We start from the raw sequence: 5,415 nt of genomic DNA, 5'->3' as shown, positions 1-5,415 counted from the left end.
AACACCGGATCACTTGATGTCAAACAGGTAGAGGATAAAGATCAGTAATAGTATATGACCACAGCTGTGAAGTAACACAAACACTTGCAGATTGGACTTGTATGTAATTATCTTCTTCATGTTGATGTAGAGGGGAAGAGAGGTAATAATTTCAATACTGTTTGTTTGTTTTCTTCTCCGCATCCCATTTCTGCCTCCAGTACCAAAAAACTGCTTGTCTGTGCAGGTATAGAGAAGGGGAGAGGAAACTATTCTCTGCTCTTATGTTTTCTCTATAAAGTTTTGCCAGTTTCAAGGTACAGCCTCATCTTACAGCCTGTAACAATCTGTGGTGTGCCTGACCTTTCATGTTGGTGCACTTCACTAATGAAACTTGCTTCTTCAGTTAGGAACCATAGTGCAGGAAGTGGAGGAAATGTTTCAGTGCTCTGAGCCAGAAGCTGAAGTTGAGACTCCAGTTCTGGTTTAGGCTGCTTTCTGAGCTGCAACAAGTCCTGTGATTGTTACAGTTGTCTAGAAAGAAAGAAAACAAAACAAAAGGCAGAAACTCCTAACCTTTTGAAGGTAGTTCTAGTTCATAGAAGAGAAATAGCTGTGTGTCTAAGGCCTGTTATCACTAATGATTATGTAATTGGACATCATTTAGGACGACATATCAGATTATCTTCTCACACGGAAGATAGTAAGGATGTCTTTTTTTTTAACATGTTTTTTAGTTGCCTGTCTTTGCTTATATTACTTCCACATTATGTTAAAGAGTTATTTTTCATCAGGATTCTAGCATTGTTGGGATTTCTCTTAAGTTTTTTTTTATTCAGTGTTCTTTTTACTAGTAAAATTCTTTTACTTTTTTTCCTAGCTGCTAACTGTCTAAATAGAGCTCAGATTTAGAAAACTCCACCAGTTTTTATTCCATGCATCGTCACCACTCGCAAACACTGCTCAGTACACGTCTGCTGAACAAGTGTTCTACTTTTACAGCTTTACCAGCTAAACTAGTTTTTAATGTTGTGCTTCCATTAATAAATATTTAATTGCTATAGCTAGTTCGCAAAAGGGCAAAGATACTTTGAGTGGCTGATTTACTGAAGTTTTCCTTCAGACACAAGAATTAGTTTTCTGTCAGTATATGAAGTCTCAAAATGTGTTTTCTAGTATCTTAGACAGCCACATAAAAATACACAAAACAAGATATATATATATATTTTTTTTGTAAGATATCAAGAAAAGCAAGGAAAGCTGCTCTGAAATTCACTAACATATTGTGCTTCTTTTTAGCTAGGACAGTGTTAATAAGTGATAAAAAGCCAGGAAAGCTTTATTTTTGAATATTTATGGGATGCTGTCCCAATGCTCAATACAAACAGAAACCCATAAATAAATCTTATTTTCTTTAGCATATGAGCGTAATTTCTGCCAGGTCTTTACTCGCTTTCTGAGACTTCAGTGCTTGTGCTTATGGCAAGTTTTCTTTAGAAGAAAAATAATTAAAAAATAAAAAATAAAAAAATAAAAAAAAAAAAAGTAGGAGGAAAAGCTGTCAGGAAGATTTATACTAAAGCTATCCAAAACCTTTATCCTCAGGATTTCAATCATTAGTATACATGTAGAGTATGCTGTATAAGTAGAGGCATGCTTTTTTTAATAGCTGCTGCCTCAGATGTTCTATTGTCTTTCTTGCTAGAGTAAAGATTGCTCATGTGTTTAAAGTATTTGGGTGCTGCTGGTTTTGAAATCTGCTTGCTTTGCCACATGTTGTTTCTGCATAAATACACCTACTAGAGTTTTTGACCTAGAGCAACCAAATGATGGAAGTTCAATTCAGTCTCAATTTTCAGCTGTTCTGTGGGGGTGGCAATTTGTTACTTCTGCTTGAAATCAAATCCGACTATTTAACTCCATACTCAAGTCCAGCTGTATTGTTGGATTTGGGTGATCCCAAATGTTGGAGAACGCTGCTGTGATCTTTGAAAAGATGAGTTTGTTTATTCTGAATGAGATCAGTCCTGAGAGTCTCACTGTGTATTAAACTGTTGGCAATAATCCTAGTTGAATCTGGTTATAAAGTAAATGTGGTCTCATTTTCCTTACAAGGATTTGTCACAGCATGGGTCTTTGACTTTTGACTGATCAGGGACAAAATTGCTTTGGCTTGGAAGCAGTAACGTGTTTCTCTGTTCCAGCAGCATTGCACTTCAGTGCATGTTTGTAGTTTGCAGTTATATGCAAACTACAGCCCAAACCACATCCATCCCATCATGGGAGAAACAAGCTTTAATTTTATCCAGTTGTGCTGGTGAACTTTATGGAGGTGACAAGAGTTTGTGTTTTTCCATGGCATCTGTCGTTTTTAACCTGTTCAGGTTCATTTTTATCTAATTTGTTCCAATTGAATTACCTTAGATTTATACCAGAGTAAATCAGATTAGAGAAAGTATATCTGATGGGAATGAAATAGAATTCCATTTGAGAATGCTGATTTATTACAAAAGATGCCAGTTGATGCTTTGTTACTGTGAAATATTCTTTCTCTTTTATATTTCCATACAGCATAGCTATAGGAACCAAGGAACTCGATGATCCTTGGAGTTCCTTCCAACCTAAGCCGTTCTAGGATTAGTGCTGTCATGTCAGAAATATGATTACTTAAATCCCTACACAAGATGTTAATAGTGAGAGTGTTCATCAAATGGATTTTGATCAACTTTCAACATCAAAGAAAAAAATATAAATGCATTTTGACAATTAAAAGAAAAGGCCTACGATACCATAATTCTGTTTTTTTTTTTTTTTTTCTTTTCTTCACCCTTGTCTCAATATCAGTTATGCCCTTTTGACTTCAGGCGAATGAAAATATAGATAGAAGCAACGAGTTCCTAGGAAAAAGAGGACAGCCATTGGAATCCATTTTGAATGTGACTAATCTGCCTTCTGCCTCAGGAAAGACTGCCAATGTGCTGCTTGGGCTTCTGCAATGGTATTTGTGAAAGGACGCTGTATTTTGGGTCAATCTTGAGACCTTGTCCTCTGTTCTGCAGTGGGAGTTAAGTCTGCCACGCTTGTCCTGTTGCAGGATCAGCACTGCAAGTAGCAAGTCCCAAAATTCCTCAGTCTTGTTATTATTTATGTATAAAATAAAATTCCTATTACATAAAATGGTTATGATTTCTTTTCCTGTGTTCTTTAAGCTTGTATATGTGACCTTGGTATAATCTGGGAAAGGTTCTTAAGGTGCTGTTGACAATGCCAGTACATCTAACAGTGAGGAAAAGAAGCTTGAAGTAGCACGATGTTTTGGTTGACATTAGGTAATGGAATTATGCATTACAGCAACTACAATGAATCTTGTGTTTTGTCGAGTCTCCCTCTCCTTTCTGTGCAAATCTTCTGCCTCACCAGTGCCAGTGGGAGGTATATAATGAAGCATCTGTGAATTCCTGTCTAGTAGACGGGTGGGAATGGAGCTGTTAATGTTTGTTCTCGTTTTTGCTTGAATGCACAGCTCAATGGGAATGAGAATATTGTGGTGGTGAGAACCAGCTATAGAATAACTTGTCTGTTTCCTCATTCTGGGCTAGGGAAGGGAAGTACAAGAAGATTTCAAACATCTTGAAATCTTTTCACTATAAAACCATTTTTCACAATAAAATCATCATTTGTTGCCATTTTCAGGAATGTCTCCCTTGGTGATGCTTGAGGAGATACTGATACACAGTCAGTTGTGGCGCTTATAATCCAAGCAGCTCGTAACGTTTAAAGTTCTGTGGGTGAATCTTAAATGTTCCTGAATGAATCATCGGTGAATATGAGGAAAGGATGAAACTAAACAAGTGCTGTAAGATGAATTCTGGAAGAAAAAGGCATGTAAAGGATTTAAAATGTTTTTAAACATCTTTGTAATTACTTGCTGCGGTGTTCCAGCTGACTATATTCCACAGACTTCCACAGAGAAAAAAAGAGATGAACCTTGGCAATGCTAATGCCAGTCTGTCTGGGCATTATAAAACAGGCAAATTCTTTGATACAGGGCGTAAGGCATGTAGTTGCCTCAGGCAGGAAATAGTATCTCACAGAATGTTCAGCACATGTTTTTATGAATGTTTTAGGCTGGTGAATAATTGTATGCGTTGTTTAAAAAAATCCCAGGTTAACTAAGTATAGTGACTCAAATGCTTTTCGTTTGGGTGCATCTTCATTTTGCCTGTTTACGCTGCTTCTTAGAAATGTCCCCAAACAATAGGCTGCAAATGCTTTTATCTGGCAGGAAAAGGCTGCCTTCAGCCACCTGCATACTCAAATGAGGAGATGGTTCCAAAATTGGAACAAGATGTCCCTAACTGGACTCCTTACCTCTTCTAGCAACGATTTTTCACAAGTACAGAAAAGTAATGTTGCGTGCTTTTGAGAGTGCACAAGGTCATAGGCTTTCAACACTTGGCACACTCCTCGTGAGGAACAGGAGAGCAGTTGGCTGCTGTTTGATATAGATATATATAGATAGATAGATATACATATACAGATGCTGCAGCCTCTTTTTTGCATGCGTTATCTTTTGCCAGACTTCACTTGTGAGTATTACAACGTAAGATGAAAGCAGTACATTCACCTCCCAAGTTTCACATCAGCAATTTGATCAACCTTCCACCCTAAGCCTTTCGACTTGGTAACTGGAGCCTGTGTAAATGAGGAAACTGTCCTTATCTTAGCACCCTCAGTCACACTGTCAGCAAATTTACTAGGGATGGGTTGCAATGCTGCCTGTTAAAAACATGATCTTTAAGCTCTGCAGCTTGTGGAGATGATCTGGTTATCCAATTCAGCCCTTGGTCTGGGATGGAAATTCCTATATGTAGTTTCTTCTTTTCTCTGAGTAAATGTGGATAGTGCAGCCTCTCATTTTGCCAGAAATATGTTGTTAGCTGACTAATCCTGCTAGCCCATGCAAGTGGAAAACCTTGCAGCCTTGAATAATATCACACTATTTTGACACAAGTGTTTACTGAAAGAAAAGAAGTTGGCTCAATGCTCTGACTGCAGAAGGCCCCCAATATGAACTTATCATCAGTATTTTGAAACCTTCCTTGTAGCTGTCACTACTGAAGAGAGTTATAATTCTTCAGTGTGAGAAAGCAAGATTGAGACAGCAGGAGTGGTACTTTAGAGCTGGAGAAATGGCTTGCTACAGCTCTGTTTATTAGCCGTGGCACAAAAAATTGTACGAGTACTTTTTTTTTTTCCTTTTCTAATTCATTGCTGTTATTTCCATACCTTCCTATAAACTACAAGCTCCTTGTAAAGCCATTTTTAATATAATAATCTGCTGTTAGCAGAGAGCATTTCAGTTCTTCAGGCTTGCCAGAGGAGCCTATGTACTTTCCCACTGGGCCTTTCTGAATCTTTCTGAATTTAGCATCT

Source organism: Tetrao urogallus, assembly GCF_951394365.1.
Source record: "Tetrao urogallus genome assembly, chromosome: 1".
Lineage (NCBI taxonomy): Eukaryota > Metazoa > Chordata > Aves > Galliformes > Phasianidae > Tetrao > Tetrao urogallus.
The sequence above is the reverse complement of the archived record's forward strand: the minus strand, read 5'-3'. Positions refer to the sequence as shown.